Genomic DNA, 21,666 nt, shown 5'->3' with positions numbered 1-21,666 from the left:
AGATTGTAAAGGTTCTTGGTGGGCTGCATGATATCACATCACAGCAGTGATGAACCAGGTTCCGGGGAAAGGAGAGTGAAAAAAGAAAATATGTGGGGGATGTGTGGACTGTACTGTGAGGATATAACTGGATAGGAGAGCTATGAAGGTAATGTGAGCGGTTCTGGAATTTGATAAGCTTGTCTGAATAGGTGAGTTTTCAGGGAATGCTTGAAGGTTTGAAGACTAGAGGAGAGTTTTATTGTGCATTGTAGGGAATTCCACAGAGTGGGTGCAGCCTGAAGAAAGTCCTGTAATCGTGCATGGGAGCAAGTAATGAGTGTAGATGAGAGACGTAGATCTTGTGAAGAGCGAAGGGGTCGTGTTGGGAGTTATTTTGAGATAAGTGAAGAGATTTATGTTGGTGTAGTATGGTTAATAGCCTTGTGTGTAAGTAACAGTATTTTATATTGAATACGATAGAATACAGGTAGCCAATGGAGGTACTGACAAAGTGGGCCTGCAGACGATGAATGTCTAACCAGGAATATTAGCCTCACAGCTGCATTCAGAATGGATTGTAATGGTGAGAGTCTCTTCTTAGTAAGACCAGTAAGAAGACTATTGCAATAATCAATGCGGGAGATAATGAGAGCATGGATTAGAGTTTTAGCAGTGTCTTGTGTAAGGTATGATCGTATTTTAGCTATGTTTCTTAGATGCATGTAACATGGTTTTGAGACAGATTGAATGTAGGGAGAAAAGGACAGTTCTGAGTCAAGTATGACACCTAGGCAGCGAGCTTGTCGTGTAGGGCTGATTGTAGAGTTCTCAACAGTGATAGAAATATCAGGTTGGTAACTGCTATTGGCTGGTGGAAATATAATTAACTCTGTTTTGGAAATATCAAGTTTGAGGTGGCGAGATGACATCCAAGATGAAATGGCAGAGAGGCAGTCAGTGACCCGGCCTAATACAGACAGAGACAAATCAGGGGAGGATAGGTAGATTTGAGTATCATCTGCGAACAGATGATACTGAAATCCAAAAGAGCTGATTAGTTTCCCAAGAGAGGAGGTATAGATTTAGAAAAGCAGAGGACCTAAGACTGAGCCCTGCGGTACTCCAACTGAAAGAGGTAGCGAAGAGGAGGTGGATTCAGAGAAACGGAAACTGAAAGAGCAATTAGATAGGTAGGATAGGAACCAAGAGAGGGCTGTGTCCTGAAGACCTAGGGATTGCAGTGTTTGTATGAGAAGAGAGTGGTCAACAGTGTCAAAAGCAGCAGAGAGATCTAGAAGAATAAGTAGTGAGTAGTGGCCTTTAGACTTCGCAGTGACCAGATCATTCACTACTTTAGTCAGTGCTGTCTCTGTGGAGTGTTGGGAGTGAAAGCCTGATTGATGTGGGTCCAATAAGTTATACGAGTTAAAAAAGTGTGTGAGGCGAGTGTAGGCAAGTTACTCAAGTAGCTTGTAGGGGCATGGGAGCTGAGAGATGAGACGGTAGTTTGAGAGAGAGTGTTCGGGTCAGGGTTTTGTTTTTTCAGAATGGGAGTAATCACTGCATGCTTGTACAGAGAAGGAAAGATACCAGTAGACAGAGAGAGATTACAGATTTTAGTTAAGGTTGGGATGAGCACAGCAGACAGAGTTTTACTAATTTGTGAGGGTACAGAGTCAAGGGGAGAGGTAGTAGAGTAGGCAGATGAAAAGAGTGCAGATACTTCATCTTAATTTGTAGGATCAAATGAAGAGAAGGTGTTAGAGGGTTCAGGCAGGGAATTGAGCACATCACTTGCTGTGGAAGAGCATACCATTTCATTTCATTGATCTTATCAATCTTGTCCTTGAAATAGGAAGCAAGATCTTGCGCACTGACAATGGTTGGTGGATTGGGTGAGGGAGGGACAAGAAGTGATTTTAATGTATTAAAAAGTCACTTGGGGTTAGAGGCTTGAGCAGAGATGAGAGATTGAAAATATGTTTGTTTGGCAATGTCCAGAGCATTACGATAAGAGTGGTACACGGTCTTATATGTGAGAAAGTCACTTGAACTACGAGATTTACGCCACTGGCGTTCTACTTTACTTGAGAGTTGTCTAGTGTATTTAGAGTGCCACAGTTGACATCTAAGTCTAGGTGGAGTGTGATGGGTAGCTGGAGCCAGTTCATCAAGTGCTGTTTCTAGAGTTTGGTTAAGGTGTGACACAGCAGTCTCAGGAGAGGTGAATGTAGAAATTGGTGAGAGCAGTGGTTGCAGAGAGGTAGATAGTTATTGAAAATTAGTAGCGTTAATATTTCTGCGGGTTAGAGGCGGCTTGGTAGACTTCAGGGACATTGAGTTTGAAGTAATGGAGGAGAGCATGCAGGTGATAAGGTTGTGATCTGAGAGAGGGAAAGGAGATGCAGATCTCACAAAAGTGGTGCCTACCAAGCCAAGAATTATCTATAAGAAGGCATGACAACTTTCATGCATCTTGACCATTAGCTGTATTCTATTAGAGAACAAATGAAAAGCAAGGTAACATGGGACAGTTCCACTGTAACACCTGCATGGATAATAAGAACCTTGGAAATTGACCACAAAAGCTGTAACATCCCAATCAAGAACAATTGGAAACATTTTTCCATATGAGAAAATAACATCAGCTGCAACACAGAAGTTTTAGCCTACCTTCATGAATGAATTTTATATATATATATATATATATATATATATAAAATATATTCCTTTTACGCTCACTCTCTTTGCTCTCCTCCAGTTTTCACTTTTCGGGATTCAGCGACCCACAAATTGTGGGAGAGCTGCAGCTGGTTTGAATTGAACATTCACAATAAGCACCTGGGTTTTTTTTTATGTGTTTTTCCTTAATGAATGTCTATGCAGCCTACAGTACAGAGTGTAGGTCTCACAAAAAGTAAACTTAGAGGAAGAATAAACCAGTATATGTATAACATCAGGAGTTGTCACCCTACCCACAGTGTCTCAGATCATTTCCTTTTACATCATAACAAGGACCCACAATCTGGGAATTGAAAGTGTACACAAAGGGGGCAATTCCGAGATGGACGCAGTGTTGAGAAATTTGCAAACAGCTGCTTTTCGGCCATCTGCGCATGCGTGTGCTTTCATTATGCAATTAAAGATTAACAGGCAGTAGGCATTCGGGTGCAGCGAAGTGACGTTGGGGGGGGGGGGGGATTGGAGCAGGAAATGCAGGAGTGTCACGGATGTTTTTGTGGCGGAAAAGTGACGTTGCCTGTGTTGCGATCGGAATCATGGCAGTGGTGCGCCTGCCTACGCAGCCAGGGAAAATGTTACCGAATCAGAGCAATTCTCAGAGGATTTAAGGACTTTAAAGACAGGAGTGGGCTTAACTAACTTTACATTGTATTTAGGTATCAGTGTTTTATTGTTACTAGCAGGGCCGGTTCTAGGGTGTTCGGCGCCCCCCTGCAAACTATAAATTTGCGCCCTCCCATATTCCTTTGGCGCGCACCGGGAAAAGGGGTGTGGTCTCACAAGTAAGGGGCATGGCCACACAATAGTACCCCCATTCAAAATTACGCCACAATGTAGCACAATCTTATTCATCTTATACGTAATGCCCCACAAGTAGTAGTAGCGTCCTTATATGTAATGCACCCCAGTAGTAGTAGAATCCCTATGCATAATGCCCCCCCAGTAGTAGTAGCATTCTTATACATAGTGCACCCCCAGTAGTAGTAGCGTCCTTATACGTAAGACCCCCCAAGTAGTAGTAGTATTGTTATATGTAATGCCCCCCAAGTAATAGTAGCATCCTATACATAATGCCCCCCCAAGTAGTAGTATCGTCCTTATACGTAATGACCCCCCTAGTAGTAGCGTTGTTACACGTAATGGCCCCCCCATTAGTAGCGACGTTACACGTAATGGCCCCCCCATTAGTAGCGACGTTACACGTAATGCCCCCCCCTGTAGTAGTAGCGTCCTTAAAGCACACACACTTCCCTCTCACCCTTCACTTACCTAAGCCAGTCTCCCTCTGAGTCTGTACACTATAGCAGCCTGGTCCGTGTAGCTCCGCCCCTTCGGTCCCGTTTAGCCCCGCCCCTTCCATCCCGTGTAGCTCCGCCCCCTTTTGTCCCATACACAGCGCTGTCCTGTCACACAGGTGAGGGGAGGGGAGGGGAGGGAGGAGGATTTTAATGCTACAATCGCCGCTGCCAGTGCCTGTCATACAGGCGCAGCAGCAGCAGGGGGGACAGGACGGCGCAGCAGGGAAGGAATGCAGAGCAGGGGGAGCGCCTCTCCGTCCCAGCGCCTCCCTGCACTGCATCCCTTCGCTGAGCGGGTAGCGCCGGGCCTGGTTACTAGTAAAGATGATTTATGAACTTACACCTGACTGTCATGGTGGTGGGCCACAGGCAGCTCAGTGAGTCTTCTCCTGCGGCCCACAGTTCTGTGCCCTCATTCTTGACTTATTCTCTACTTTTTGTCATAAAGCAGAATATAAGAGTGGGTGGGAGCCAGTGACTTCCACCACACTGAACCCAGGGATGTCGCACAGCATAGAGTAGGAGGGAGCAGGGTTGGACTGGCCCACAGGGGATCAGGGGAAACCACCGGTGGTCCCCCACCTCCTCCAGGGAATCAGCTTCCAGACTGTGCACTTGAATTATACATTATACATATATGACCTTATATTGCACAGGACTATGGTGTATTCTCTACAGTGAATTTCTGTGTTTAATCTGTTACATTATAATGCAGGGGTGGGGAACCTTTTTTCTACCGAGGGCCATTTGGATATTTATAAAATCCTTCGGGGGCCATACAAAAATTCTCAACTTAAAAAATTACCCTGCCCCCCAGTAGGTCTGCCCCTTAGAGGTACTGTGTGTGCGCGCCAAAAAAATGGGTGTGGCCAGTTAAAATGGGACGTAATACACATATGCCCCCAATAGTGCAGTGCCAGATCCACAATTGCCCCCACAGTGCCAGGTATACAGATGCCCCGACAGTGCCAGGTATACAAATGCCCCTCACAGTGCCAGGTATACAGATGCCCCCACAGTGCCAGGTATACAGATGCCCCCACAGTGCCAGGTATACAAATGCCCCTCACAGTGCCAGGTATACAGATGTCCCCACAGTGCCAGGTATACAAATGCCCCTCACAGTGCCAGGTATACAGATGCCCCCACAGTGCCAGGTATACAGATGCCCCCACAGTGCCAGGTATAAAAATGCCCCTCACAGTGCCAGGTATACAGATGTCCCCACAGTGCCAGGTATACAGATGCCCCCCCCCCCCCGTGCTGCTTACCGCTCCTTTCGGTGGGACACGGAGGAGAGCGCGGCTATGTTGGGCGGCGGCGTGTAGGACTTGAAACCAGCCGCCGGTTCGAGAGCCAATCAGAGCTCGCGGACCGGCAGCCACGGCTCCTGATTGGCTGCTGGTCCGCGAGCTCTGATTGGCTCACGAACCGGCAGCTGGTTTCAAGTCCTACACGCCGCTGCTTCCACCCTACAGCCGCACTCCTCCCTGTTCTGACAGCTGAGACACGCTGCCGCCGGACTGAGCGGTGGCTTGTCTCACTGAGAGAAGTGGGTGGGCCGGAGCAAACGGCTTCGCGGGCGTTATACGGCCCGTGGGCCGGAGGTTCCCCACCCCTGTTATAATGCATGCATTAGCAGTCCATGCACTCTTTAATGGTTAGCCAAAACTCTGAAGTTTGGCCACACCCCTAAACATGGGCCCCTAAAAATGCATTTCCCCAGTGGGCCCTTAATGCCTCAGTCCGACACCGGGAGGAAGAGTAGTGCACCTCGTGGCCTGGCTACTTCTTCTGCAGACTAAAGGTGGCATGTCAGGAGATTTGAATAGCATGTGGGAGCATTTTTAAGGTAATGGAGAATCTACCAGTGCTGCAGTATAAATGGTTTCCAGTTTCCACCAGTGTGAGCCAGTTTGCCAATAAATCTTAAAAAAAAGTTGAAACTCTTAAATTAAAAATATTGTTTTATTTAAAAATGTATAACAACACTGAATTGCAAATGTATTTGAGTCATTGAACTGTAAGAATTCAAATGTATTTTATTGCACAGTAGTTAGCTATTTTTTTTAATTTTAACATAGTAGGCACTATACAGTATATAATATCTATTATGCATCTCACAAGTTAGTAGGACAACATTCATTATATCAAGAGGAACATCTAACCAATTAAAGCCACCGTTTTTTTTAAATGAAGCATTATTTGGGGAGAAAAGATCTCTGTCTATTAAAGGCTGTATGTCTCCACATTAGGGGGCAGATGTATTAAGCCTGGAGAAGGAATAAAGAAGTGATAAAGCAGTGATAAGTGCAAGGTGATAACGCACCAGCCAGTCAGCTCCTAACTGTTATGTTTCAAATCCATAATGATTGGCTGGTTCCTTATCACCTTGCACTTATCACTGCTTTATCACTTTATCCCTTCTCCAGGTTAATACATCTGCCCCACTGAGAGTACTGTACCATGATGTACACACTGTACACTATTTTATTACTTTCTTTTAATATTTAATTCAAATTTCTTAATGTTCCAACATTTAGCAGGTTTCACATGCAAGAGGATTATATTATCCCTGTATGGGGCATACTGTATATCTCCAATATGGAAGTTGAATATACCTCTGGCGCTACCACTTAAAGTAAAAAAAATAAAAATAAAGAATATTTTCCAATAAATAGCAAAATAAAACAAAAAAAATCAATAAAAAGTCCAAGTGTATTATCAATTAATTTTTCCGAAAGGTATTGTCCTCAATTTAGTTCAAACGTCTCCTCTGCACGAAGATGTGTAGGCTTGCACAATTGTTCCCAGGACATGTATAAAAAAGAAGAGGAAATACATATAGGGGGTCATTCTGAGTTGTTCGCTCGTTGACGATTTTCGCAACGGAGCGATTAAGGCAAAAATGCGCATGCGCATGGTACGCAGTGTGCATGCGCTAAGTATTTTAGCACAAAACTTAGTAGATTTACTCACGTCCGAACGAAGAATTTTCATTGTTGAAGTGATCGGAGTGTGACTGACAGGAAGTGGATGTTTCTGGGCGGCAACTGACCGTTTTCTCGGAGTGTGCAGAAAAACGCAGGCATGCCAGGATAAAACGCGGGAGTGTCTGGAGAAACAGGGGAGTGGCTAGCCGAACGCAGGGCGTGTTTGTGACGTCAAACCAGGAACGAAACGGGCTGAGCTGATCGCAGTGTAGGAGTAAGTCTCGAGCAACTCAGAAACTGCTAAGAATTATTTAATCGCAATTCTGCTACTCTTTTGTTCGCTATTCTGCTATGCTAAGATACACTCCCAGAGGGCGGCGGCCTAGCATGTGCAATGCTGCTAAAAGCAGCTACCGAGCGAACAACTCGGAATGACCCCCACAGTGTAGTATTTCTTTTCTAAAAAAAACTATTTATTCTCAGTAAAATACAAGAATATGGTGGTGTTTTTCATTCAATACAAATAGTTTCCACCATAGACTCAAGTTAAAAATGAAATTGTATCATGCCAGAAACAAGAATACAGTGGTGTTTTTCATTTGATACAAACGGAGTTTCCACCATAGACTCAAAATAAAATGGAGCTGTACCGTGCCAAGCTCCTGGCAAGGAGCAATGGAGTGAGCTATCAATGGGAGGTTTCCGGAGCCCTTCTTTCCTCCCTCCACACTATTCACCGGCAGCAGGACACGGCGTGTTCCCCCAAGAATTATGGATGCAGGTGCGTGGACCAAGATGCCGCCAACATGTTTCAAGTTATTCACTCTTCCTCAGGGCAGTTTGGTCCTCAACCTGCATACATCCATATTTATACTCAAAATGACCCGGAAGTACCTTCTGACCTTTCATACTTTCAAATGTTCTCATTATATCAAAATCAGGCACTTCATTTAAATAAACATATAGGGATGTAATATATTATCACAATAAAATATCAAAAAAACAGAAAAACAACATCCTAGTGCACAGGTTCTCAAACTCGGTCCTCAGGACCCCACACAGTGCATGTTTTGCAGTTCTCCTCACAGAATCGCAAGTGAAATAGTTAGCTCCACCTGTGGATCTTTTAAAATGTGTCAGTGAGTAATTAATACACCTGTGCACCTGCTGGGTTACCTGCAAAACATGCACTGTGTGGGGTCCTGAGGACCGAGTTTGAGAACCTATGTCCTAGTGTATTTGAAAGTTTAATAGCTTCCTGCATGTCACTCCTGTAGGCGTTTTTAAACTTGTTTATAATCTCCCCATTAAGTGTTGTTTTTTTATGTCTACCCTTATACTGCATTTCATTTACTGGATTATTATAACCGTTTTATGTATTCTTCCTTGTTTAAAAACCGTATAACTCGGCCTGGACGCCCTGCGTTCCATTAGCGTCCGACAAGAAGTTCCTTATGCATACCACCGGCTCCTAAGAGTGATGTACTTCCGGTATCCGATAGATACCTGTTGTACAATCCGAGAGTGCTACTGAGCACTCCTTCAGGAAGTTGTATATACGTTCCACCGGCTTCTATACTAACGTACTTCCGGTATCCATAGAGTAGCCCCATATATATAACCCAGTAATCTAAAAAACTTATCAAGCGTTTCATTTCCCTGAAAAGGGGCTGTGCTATGCGTTCCATACACTATTCACATGAAGTATACTGAACGTTATATTATAGCAAAAGTAGGCAGGGCTTTTCTTTCCTTACACAAATCTACTATTTCCAAAGAAACTATTGTACAAACAGTTTAGTAATTTGCTAAGACATGATAGTACAGGGTTTAAAGAAATCATTTGACTTTGAATTCTTTATTAAGTCCATCGGCAACGATGGTCCCTACTTTATGAATCCACATCATTTCTGCCCTAGCCAACATGCTCTCTTGATCTCTATCCTTCCAATTAATCTTTACATGCTGAATCCCCAAAAAATGTTTTATAGCTTTTGTGTTACAGTTATGTGTGTGTTAAAAATCGTTGGATAAATTGTGTCAACAGTCCCTTGGCAATATTTCTAGCATGTTCTCCCATGCGTGTTTTTAGAGCTCTCGACGTGTGTCCTACATATGCCAACCCACACTTACATTCAATTAGATAAATAACGTTGCTTGTGTGACAGGTAATAAAATTCTTGATCTTATACTCTTTATTACCCAATTTAAAGCTTGATGTTTTAGAGATGTTACCAGGAACACATTTACACATAGCACAACTCCCACATCTATAAAAGCCCTCAGATCTTATTGGGTTATTTGTGGTAACAGGTAGTGAACTAAATTTGACTTTAAATTCTTGGCTCGTCTATAAATGAATTTTGGAGTTTCAGGAATTAGATCTTTTAATACAGGGTCCTTTCCAAGGATATACCAGTGTTTTATTAAAACTGCTTCCACATTTTTATAATTTGCACCAAAGGTTGTGATAAAAGCTAAATCATATCTGCCTTTATCTTTCTGTTGTTTTGGATATTGATTTTGAATTTTTTGCAATAAATTTTTTCTCTCCATTACAGAAACCTCTGTTTTTGCTTTTTCTAATTGTCTCTCCATGTAGTCTTGTGCCCGAAAATTACCAATCATTACTTCACTTTGTTTCTCATAGTCTTCAGGATTATTGCAATTCCTCTTTATTCGTACCAGTTGACTTTTTGGAATCCCTTTAATCCAATTAGGATGATGTTGACTTTCCCTACTTGTATATTGCCGAGAGTCCATAGGTTTCACAAACCCTTTTATTTTTAATTTATTATTCTCTAAGTAGATTGTTATGTCAAGGAAGTTGACACTACTCCTGCTGATATCAAAGGTTAATTCAATACCTGCATCAGTATTGTTCATCATATCAAAAAAAGTCATCAAGGTATCTGGGCCCTCCCATGAGAATATGTCATCAATAAACCTATGCCAGAGGACCAAATTCGACGCTCCAGCCACACACACACCCAAACATGGGTGTTCTCCCAATGGGCCATGAAGAGGTTTGTGAAACTGGGCACGAATTTGGTCCCCATGGTGCTTCCCACTAATTGTATATAGTATTCTCCCTCAAAAAAATAATAATTATTCTTTAAGATGAAACGAATACCTTCAATGATAAATTCTCTCACATTTATATGAATTGTAGATTGATTTAAAAACCAGCTGTTACCAGGAATAACCCAATAAGATCTGAGGGATTTTATAGATGTGGGAGTTGTGCTATGTGTAAACTTGTTCCTGGTAACATCTCTAAAACATCAAGCTTTAAATTAGGTAATCAAGGGCAGGATTCAATTATTTTCACCCCTTTCCACACCTGTTCTGTGTCTGCCCTCAGGGTCATGCTATCATTATTTTAGCTCGCTATCCCCAGAGTAGGGAGGCACCCAACCCTTTACACAGCTAAACCTGATCACTATGTGCGCAATATGCGCTATAACAGAGATCATTTTAGAAAGGAAATTGGGCGTGATATATCATTTGAATCCCACCCAAAGAGTATAAGATCAAGAATTTTATTACCTGTCACACAAGCAACGTTATCTATCTAATTGAATGTAAGTGTGTGTTGGCATATGTAGGACGCACGATGAGAGCTCCAAAAACACACATGGAAGAACATGCTAGAAATATTGCCAAGGGACTGGAGACACACAATTTATCCAACCATTTTAAACACACACATAACTGTAACACAAAAGCTATAAAACGTTTTTTTTTTTTTTGTTTTTTTGGGGGGGGGGGGGGGGCGGGGATTCAGCATGTAAAGATTAACTGGAAGGATAGAGATCAGGAGAGCATGTTGGATAGGGCAGAAATGATGTGGATTCACAAATTAGGGACCATCATTCCCTATGGACTTAATAAAGATTTCAAAGTCAAATGATTTCTTTGACCCTGTACTATCATGTCTTAGCAATTTACTAAACTGTTTGTACAATAGTTTCTTTGGAAATAGTAGATTTGTGTAAGGAAAGAAAAGCCCTGCCTACTTTCAGTATACTTCATGTGAATAGTGTATGGAACGCATAGCACAGCCCCTTTTTAGGGAAATGGAACGCTTGATACGTTTTATAGATTACTGAGTTATATATATGGGGCTACTCTATGGATACTGGAAGTACGTTAGTATAGAAGCTGGTGGAACGCATATACAACTTCCTGAAGGAGTGCTCAGTAGCACTCTCGGATTGTACAACAGGTATCTAGCCGATACCAGAAGTACATCACTCTTAGGAGCTGGTGGTACGCATAAGGAACTTCCGATCTGACGCTAATGGAATGCAGGGCATCCCGGCCAAGATATACGGTTTTTAAACAAGGAATAAATCCATAAAAAGGTTTTAATAATCCAATAAATGAAATGCAGTATAAGGGTAGACATAAAAAAAACACTTATACCCCTGTCACACCGCAACTTTAACCCGGTAAATTGCCGATTTTTCAGCCTTCCTAAACGGTTCTAGCTGCGATGTGAAAGGGCCACCTTGAATTTACCGTTTTCAAAATACTGGTATTTTGAAACGGTTAAAAAGCAGGGTCCTACCCGGTTCAGAACCGTTTCACTGTGCAGTGTGAAAGGCTCTGAAACGGTATTTCCAAGACACAGGAGGTGATAGGCTGTCTCCATGTGTGATGTCACCAGGCAGAAGTAGGAAGCTGGAGGAAAAACACATCAGACACATGAGAGTGGGTTTAGAAGCGTTTTATTACTGCAAATATATTATACAATGGCAACTTGGAGTGATGAAGAGGTGAGGGAGCTGCTAAGAATCAGAGGGGATGAGGAAATCTGCAGACAAATAACTGGGACAGTCAAGGATGCACTCATATATCAAAACATGGTTAAAATGCTTTAAGCTGCTGGGTTCCATCGTACGACTATCCAAATAATTAATAATTAATGAATTAATAATTATTAATGTGTGGGCCAGAAAAGTCCATTTATAATGACAACCACTGTTTTCTATGGGTGAAACGGGTTCAGTATGAAAGGTACCAAAACGGTAATGAAATGGTAATATACTGGTTACAACATGCGATGTGAAGGGGGTTTAACTGCTCAGACCCGTTTTAAGAACCGTTTAAAGAACCGTTTCAAAAGCAGGTTTTGCGATGTGAAAGCAGCATTAATGGGGAGATTATAAACAAGTTTAAAAACGCCTACAGGATTGACATGCAGGAAGTGATTAAACTTTCAAATACACTAGGATGTTGTTTTTCTGTTTTTTTATATTTTATTGTGATAATATATTCCATCCATATATGTTTATTTAAATGAAATGCCTCATTTTGGAGTTTGATAGAGAACATTTGAAAGTATGAAAGATCAGAAGGTACTTCTGGGTCATTTTGAGTATAAATATGGATGTACAGTATGCAGGTGAGGACCATACTGCCCTGAGGAAGAGTGAATAACTCGAAACGCATTGGCGGCATCTTGGTCCACTCACGTGCATCCATAATTCTTGGCGGAACACGGCGTGTCCTGCTGCCAGTGAATAGTGTGGAGGGAGGAAAGAAGAGCTCCGGAACCTCCCATTGATTGCTCACTCCATTGCTCCTTGCCAGGAGCTTGGCACGGTACAACTCCATTTTATTTTGAGTGTATGGTGGAAACTCTGTTTCTATCAAATGAAAAACACCACTATATTCCTGTTTCTGGCATGATACAATTATACCACCATATTCTTGTCTTTTACTGAGAATAAATTGTTGTGTTTTTAGAAAAGACATACTACACTATGGCCCTCATTCCGAGTTGATCGCTCGCTAGCTGCTTTTAGCAGCAGTGCAAACGCTAGGCCGCCGCCCTCTGGGAGTGTATCTTAGCTTAGCAGTAGTGCGAACGAAAGGTTAGCAGTTCTGCTACTAAAAAATTTCATGCAGTTTCAGAGTGGCTCGATACTTACTCCTACCTTGCGATGACTGCAGAATGTTTAGTTCCTGGTTTGACGTCACAAACACGCCCTGCGTTCGGCCAGCCACTCTCCCGTTTCCCCAGCCACTCCTGCGTTTTTATCAGACACGCCTGCGTTTTTCAGCACACTCCCTGAAAACGCTGAGTTGCCGCCCAGAAACACCCACTTCCTGTCAATCATACTACGAACACTCGAGCGACTGAAAAGCGTCGCTCGAGCTTGTGTAAAACTGCATAGTTTTATGTGAAAATACTTTGCGCATGCGCGCTGCGTACCATACGCATGCGCAGAACAGCCGATTTTTAGCCTGATCGCTACAATCAGCAGCAACGGATCAACTCGGAATGAGGGCCAATATGTATTTCCTCTTCTTTTTTTATACATGTCCTGGGAACAATTGTGCAAGTCTACACATCTTCATGCAGAGGAGACGTTTGAAGTAAATTGAGGACAATACCTTTCGGAAAAATTAATTGAAAAATACAATTGGACTTTTTATTGATTTTTTTTGTTTTATTTGGCTATTCATTGGAAAGTACTTTTTTTCAAGTGGCAGCGCCCGAGGTATATTAACTTCCATATTGTTTGTTTATATAGTGGTGGGTGGGTCCCACCAGAATATACCTAGGCTGCTCTCTTTTACCACTAAGCACCATTGTCTTATCCATATTTTATATTTTTCATACTGTATATCTCACCAGATTGAGAAGAGTTTGGCACAGCTTTTCATATAAGAAAAGTACTTTATATATAATTTATTTTTTACAAAAAATCCATTCGCCCCAGAGTGCTCAAATTTTAAGCTACTGGGTACATCGACCACTCCAGGCTACAAACTGTGAACTTTTGTTTCCTTTTACCATTTATTTTCTTCTGAATTACTAGTTACCGGCCCGTCAAAATAACACTTGAATTCCCCCCATAGAGGTGAGGAGCAGCGTTAGCCTTTTATTATATAGGAGGAAGGACATGCTTATTGTCTTAACAATGTACCTTTAATTTCTTATTGTCTAACAAACTAAAAGTTTACCATTAGTTAAATCTGCCCAGTTTAATGCCCTATACCCAGTGATATTTGTTGTGCATTGAAACAAAAATGCGTATGCAATTACCAGTGAAGCCTGTTTGTAAACTGATGTTTTTCTCATCTTCTGGAGGTCAGCAAAGGTGGAAGTGGAAAATTGCATTAATTGCAAATCACTTTTAAGGAATGAAATATTTATGTCACTTTATACTTTTGCACAGATTGTGTCTTCCATTAATTGCCATTAAAGCAAATTAGTAAGATCTCATTAGTATATAAAACTTAATACAATAATATATTCATGCTGTCAGTAGCAGTGATTTTTATGATGGTTCAAATGAATATCACACCTCCGAGGGAAAATTCTGCTATTCATGGTACAAAGTAGGTGGCATAACTGTCTGCCACCAAACCCAGGCTCCTTACATGTAGCTGATGACACAATACAATCAGAGCTGGCTGGCGAGGTGAGAGGTTTGGAGCTGAAAGTCTCCCAGATGAGGATCTAGCAGAGTTTTCCCCAGTAATAAAAATATACGTGCACATAAATGTTTTTATTCTAAAAGGTGACTAACCCATTAATACACTGTGCCTTGGGGAATGTGAGGATGTGAGGATTTGATGTGTGCAAGAACAGGCTGATAACAATTCTGTAATAATATGTAACTTTCTCATGTACTGTCAGTAGTGTATGTAAGGCTCATCTATGTCGTATGTCCAGGCTGCCTGGAGTTCTTTCCATGAACCTACAAGAAATTGTCAAAAAGCATTTAAGACAGTTGTCACCATCAGTAGCGGATTTACCTCTAGGCACGTGAGGCACATGCCCAGGGATAGCAAACCAGGCTGATAAGGGCCAGGTAATTCTTTCTTTTCGTCATTATGACTTATTTTTTATCATTTATTTAGCAAATGACGGGGATTGGACAATGGGCAGCAAATTGCGGTCCAGGAGTTAGTAGTAGGGTGAAGCTGGGGCTGCTTTGGTGGTCTCGAGGCATCCGGACCAGCACCTGAAATTTAGGGGGCAATGATGTGATTAGGGGGCAGCCAATAATATGCCTACGGCCAGTCTGACCCCTAAATCCACCCCTGGTCATCATGATACATGAGCGACCACCAAAGAGGCTACCTTTTCTTACCCCTACCCAGAACTGTTACCTGGACCTTTAGAAGTGCCTTTCTCTGGATCTACTCTCCAGAACGGCAGCTGTGCATTTCTAATCTGTCATACAGCTCGGCTGTAGGTGTTGGATTAGTTGTGGTGGAGACAAACCGATGGGGTGAAGAAGAAATACCAGAAATATTATGAGTACTGATAGATGTTGCTGTAAGTTGTTTTCTCTACTTTTCTATTAGGTGAATACATCATTGTGTCATGAAGCGACTGTCGGCTGATAGGGGCTCCTCTCGTATCAATCACATAAATGAATGCCATAACATTAACTTACTCTAAAAATAAACATAGAAATTTGGAAACAAATTAGGTTCGCTATTTACTTTAGTTAACATGTAAACTTGAATATTAGTGCTTAAAGTAAGTATGGTCGCCAAGAAAGGACGGGCTAGAACACAACAAAACCTACAATGACTTCTGACCTAATAAACCTGCATTGTATGCCAAAACTAGTGATGAGCGGGTTCGGTTTCTCGGAATCCGAACCCCCCCGAACTTCACCCTTTTTACACGGGTCCGAGGCATACTCGGATTCTCCCGTATGGCTCGGTTAACCCGAGCACGCCCGAACGTCATCATCCCGCTGTCGGATTCTCGCGAGATTCGGATTCTATATAAGCAGCCGCGCGTCGCCGCCATTTTCACTCGTGCATTGGAAATGTTAGGAAGAGGACGTGGCTGGCGTCCTCTCCGTTATTGTTGAACTTGATTGTGCACTTTTGCTTAATTGTGGGGAGGGCTGGGGAGCAGCTGTATAATATAGGAGGAGTACAGTGCAGAGTTTTGCTGATCAGTGACCACCAGTTATCCGTTCTCTGCCTGAAAAAAACGCTCCATATCTGTGCTCAGTGTGCTGCATATATCTGTGCTCACACTGCTTAATTGTGGGGACTGGGGAGCAGCTGTATTATATAGCAGGAGTACAGTGCAGAGTTTTGCTGACAGTGACCACCAGTATATGTTGTCTGCCTGAAAAACACTCCATATCTGTGCTCAGTGTGCTGCTTTATTGTGGGGACTGGGGACCACCAGTATAATATTATATAGGAGGAGTACAGTGCAGAGTTTTGCTGACCAGTGACCACCAGTATATAATATATAGCATTACGGTACAGTAGGCCACTGCTGTACCTACCTCTGTGTCGTCATTAAGTATACTATCCATCTAGATTCTATACCTGTGGTGCATTTCAGTTGTGCAGTTTGCTGACACAGTGACCACCAGTATATATAGCAGTACGGTACGGAAGGCCACTGCTGTACCTACCTCTGTGTCGTCATTAAGTATACTATCCATCTACATTCTATACCTGTGGTGCATTTTAGTTTTGCAGTTTGCTCACACAGTGACCACCAGTATACTATATATAGCAGTACGGTACGGAAGGCCACTGCTGTACCTACCTCTGTGTCGTCATTAAGTATACTATCCATCTACATTCTATACCTGTGGTGCATTTTAGTTTTGCAGTTTGCCGACACAGTGACCACCAGTATACTATATATAGCAGTACGGAAGGCCACTGCTGTACCTACCTCTGTGTCGTCATTAAGTATACTATCCATCTACATTCTATACCTGTGGTGCATTTTAGTTTTGCAGTTTGCTGACACAGTGACCACCAGTATACTATATATAGCAGTACGGAAGGCCACTGCTGTACCTACCTCTGTGTTGTCATTAAGTATACTATCCATCTACATTCTATACCTGTGGTGCATTTTAGTTTTGCAGTTTGCTGACACAGTGACCACCAGTATACTATATATAGCAGTACGGTACGGAAGGCCACTGCTGTACCTACCTCTGTGTCGTCATTAAGTATACTATCCATCTACATTCTATACCTGTGGTGCATTTTAGTTTTGCAGTTTGCTGACACAGTGACCACCAGTATACTATATATAGCAGTACGGTACGGAAGGCCACTGCTGTACCTACCTCTGTGTCGTCATTAAGTATACTATCCATCTACATTCTATACCTGTGGTGCATTTTAGTTTTGCAGTTTGCTGACACAGTGACTACCAGTATACTATATATAGCAGTACGGTACGGAAGGCCACTGCTGTACCTTCCTATGTGTCGTCATTAAGTATACTATCCATCTACATTCTATACCTGTGGTGCATTTTAGTTTTGCAGTTTGCTGACACAGTGACCACCAGTATACTATATATAGCAGTACGGTACGGAAGGCCACTGCTGTACCTACCTCTGTGTCGTCATTAAGTATACTATCCATCTATATTCTATACCTGTGGTGCATTTTAGTTTTGCAGATTGCTGACAGTGACCACCAGTATATATAGCAGTACGGTACGGAAGGCCACTGCTCTACCTACCTCTGTGTCGTCAAGTATACTATCCATCCATACCTGTGGTGCATTTCAGTTGTGCGCAGTATATATAGTAGTAGGCCATTGCTATTGATAGTTACTGGCATATAATTCCACACATTAAAAAATGGAGAACAAAAATGTGGAGGTTAAAATAGGGAAAGATCAAGATCCACTTCCACCTTGTACTGAAGCTGCTGCCACTAGTCATGGCCGAGACGATGAAATGCCATCAACGTCGTCTGCCAAGGCCGATGCCCAATGTCATAGTAGAGAGCATGTAAAATCCAAAAAACAAAAGTTCAGTAAAATGACCCAAAAATCAAAATTAAAAGCGTCTGAGGAGAAGCGTAAACTTGCCAATATGCCATTTACGACACGGAGTGGCAAGGAACGGCTGAAGCCCTGGCCTATGTTCATGGCCAGTGGTTCAGCTTCACATGAGGATGGAAGCACTCATCCTCTCGCTAGAAAAATGAAAAGACTTAAGCTGGCAAAAGCACAGCAAAGAACTGTGCGTTCTTCTAAATCACAAATACCCAAGGAGAGTCCAATTGTGTCGGTTGCGATGCCTGACCTTCCCAACACTGGACGGGAAGAGCTTGCGCCTTCCACCATTTGCACGCCCCCTGCAAGTGCTGGAAGGAACACCCGCAGTCCAGTTCCTGATAGTCAAATTGAAGATGTCACTGTTGAAGTACACCAGGATGAGGATATGGGTGTTACTGGCGCTGGGGAGGAAATAGACAAGGAGGATTCTGATGGTGAGGTGGTTTGTTTAAGTCAGGCACCCGGGGAGACACCTGTTGTCCATGGGACGAATATGGTGTCAAAGTCAGAAAAATACCTCTATGCACACTGCCATATTTGCACCTCATTCAGGTCCGCGCTGTGCATGCGTGCGCTCTCCCGTGAGTGCGCATACCCGCTGTTGCGTGCACCCGCTGGTGCTCGGTATGCGTATTTACGGTAAAGTTTGTGTAGTCGTAGCGTGCGACTCAATCGTTACATATTTTCACTAATAAGGTATTTTATAGATCATGGTCCCTTTGATAGATTCTGAAAGTTTGGTTAACATAGCATGTTCCTGAACAGAGAGATCCCTCTTTGTATTGTACGAAGGGTCTAACAGGGGTCATACAGTAGTGTTTGGTACCCATCGGAAGAGTATTTAAATAGCAATATTCCGGTGTTGGTTTGGAGCGGATTAATCGCTCGTGCGAATGGTTATGGACATAAGAAGTTTATGTCCATTTACTATTATTTGTTCTTACTTAGTCATGCGGCGGGAAACCCAGTATCCCACCCACCTGAACAGTTGGAAACAGTCACAGCCCACCTGTATGAATCAACCTATGACCTTTTGTTATAATGCGAAGCCGAATTCCTGTGTCCAATGGACAATGAGATTGTAGGGACCATTGAATTGTATTGTGTGTGGGGCATAAATAGGCAGGCCGACCATATCCAGATTCACTCTCATCAACGGTTCTCATTGCTGATAATCGGGAGCTGGATATCGAGGCGCATGCGATCGTTCCCCTTGTGCGTAAGTTTTCTCCGTAATCATATTGTCTTACTGTGAGCCATCTCTCTCTCTCTCTCCCTACTCTTTCTCTCGTATTTTCCTTTAATTGTATTGTATTGTATTTCCCGTGTAGTTATCTGGTTAGTTAGTCTATGTTATATTGTAGTGTATCATTTGTACTGTGATTCCTTTTGCAAGTATAATAGTTATAATACATATAATAGGTTTTGGACCCTAAGCCCAGGTATCTGTGTATTCTTTATAGGGTTAAGTATTCTCTGAGCGTCGGTGACGCTCAAGCAGCTTTGTAGTTAATCAGGTTACACCAGGTTGCACTTACACTCTGTCTCTACACTAAGGTATACTGTGTATCTCATTGTTAAAGGTATAGATATAAAGGTTTTAACGTTGTAAGCGTCTGCACCGCTGGTGATCTCCTCGTGGTCCCGAGCGTACGCTACGCTATAGCGAATCATTACGTTAGTCGGCAGCCAATAGCGTGCCTGCCTGTGATCACTGGGCCGTAAGCGAACGTGACGCTTGAGCGTCTCGACTACGGTTGAGCGATCGCTACACAACTTGCGTACCCTTACGGTACTTCTTACGTAGATAGCGTACAGTGTTCTTAGACCTCTTAAAGTGTTTTATATACGATAAATATTTAGCTTTATCAATTGGCGGCTCGCCCGTCCTTCACATATCTGCACTAGGTAGATCAGCAGACATTATCCCTCAGCAAAGGGCGGGAGGTTGTATCCCTCGTAGTGCTGACAGGATAAGCGTCTGCTTCGCTTAGGTAAAGAGTGCTGAAGGAATCCGGGAACCGGAGGTAAGAACAAAACGCAAGTGTCTTTTAAAACTGTTTATTTTTCTGTCTTGCGTACACACGCACGCACACATATATATATTAGAGATGAGCGGGTTCGGTTCCTCGGAATCCGAACCCGCCCGAACTTCATGTTTTTTTTCACGGGTCCGAGCGACTCGGATCTTCCCGCCTTGCTCGGTTAACCCGAGCGCGCCCGAACGTCATCATGACGCTGTCGGATTCTCGCGAGGCTCGGATTCTATCGCGAGACTCGGATTCTATATAAGGAGCCGCGCGTCGCCGCCATTTTCACTCGTGCATTGAGATTGATAGGGAGAGGACGTGTCTGGCGTCCTCTCCATTAGAATAGAGATAGATTAGATAGAGAGAGAGAGATTGTGCAGAGTCGCAGACAGAGTTAGTTTACCACAGTGAGTGACCAGTGCAGTTGCTAGTTAACTTTTATTTAATATAATATATCCGTTCACTTCTCTCTGCTATATCCGTTCTCTGCCTGAAAAAAAAAACGATACACAGCACAGTCAGTCACACAGTGTGACTCAGTCTGTGTGCACTCAGCTCAGCCCAGTGTGCTGCACAGTCATCAATGTATAAATTAAAAGCTTATAATTAATTGTGGGGGAGACTGGGGAGCACTGCAGGTTGTTAGCAGGAGCCAGGAGTACAATTATATTAATTAACAGTGCACACTTTTGCTGCAGGAGTGGTGACCAGTGCCTGACCACCAGTATAGTATTGTTGTATACTACTAATATCTCTTTAAATATCAACCAGTCTATATTAGCAGCAGACACAGTACAGTGCGGTAGTTCACGGCTGTGGCTACCTCTGTGTCGGCACACGGCAGGCAGTCCGTCCGACCAGAATTGTATTATTTATTATTATATACCTACCACCTAACCGTGGTTTTTTTTTCATTCTTTATACCGTCATAGTGTCATCCTAATTGTTACGAGTATACTACTATCTCTTTATCAACCAGTGTACAGTGCGGTAGTTCACGGCTGTGGCTACCTCTGTGTCGGCACACGGCAGGCAGTCCGTCCGACCAGAATTGTATTATTTATTATTATATACCTACCACCTAACCGTGGTTTTTTTTTCATTCTTTATACCGTCATAGTGTCATCCTAATTGTTACGAGTATACTACTATCTCTTTATCAACCAGTGTACAGTGCGGTAGTTCACGGCTGTGGCTACCTCTGTGTCGGCACACGGCAGGCAGTCCGTCCGACCAGAATTGTATTATTTATTATTATATACCTACCACCTAACCGTGGTTTTTTTTTTCATTCTTTATACCGTCATAGTGTCATCCTAATTGTTACGAGTATACTACTATCTCTTTATCAACCAGTGTACAGTGCGGTAGTTCACGGCTGTGGCTACCTCTGTGTCGGCACACGGCAGGCAGTCCGTCCGACCAGAATTGTATTATTTATTATTATATACCTACCACCTAACCGTGGTTTTTTTTTTCATTCTTTATACCGTCATAGTGTCATCCTAATTGTTACGAGTATACTACTATCTCTTTATCAACCAGTGTACAGTGCGGTAGTTCACGGCTGTGGCTACCTCTGTGTCGGCACACGGCAGGCAGTCCGTCCGACCAGAATTGTATTATTTATTATTATATACCTACCACCTAACCGTGGTTTTTTTTTCATTCTTTATACCGTCATAGTGTCATCCTAATTGTTACGAGTATACTACTATCTCTTTATCAACCAGTGTACAGTGCGGTAGTTCACGGCTGTGGCTACCTCTGTGTCGGCACACGGCAGGCAGTCCGTCCGACCAGAATTGTATTATTTATTATTATATACCTACCACCTAACCGTGGTTTTTTTTTCATTCTTT

This window comes from Pseudophryne corroboree, chromosome 10, assembly GCF_028390025.1.
Source record: "Pseudophryne corroboree isolate aPseCor3 chromosome 10, aPseCor3.hap2, whole genome shotgun sequence".
NCBI lineage: Eukaryota > Metazoa > Chordata > Amphibia > Anura > Myobatrachidae > Pseudophryne > Pseudophryne corroboree.
This window is presented reverse-complemented; position numbering follows the sequence as displayed.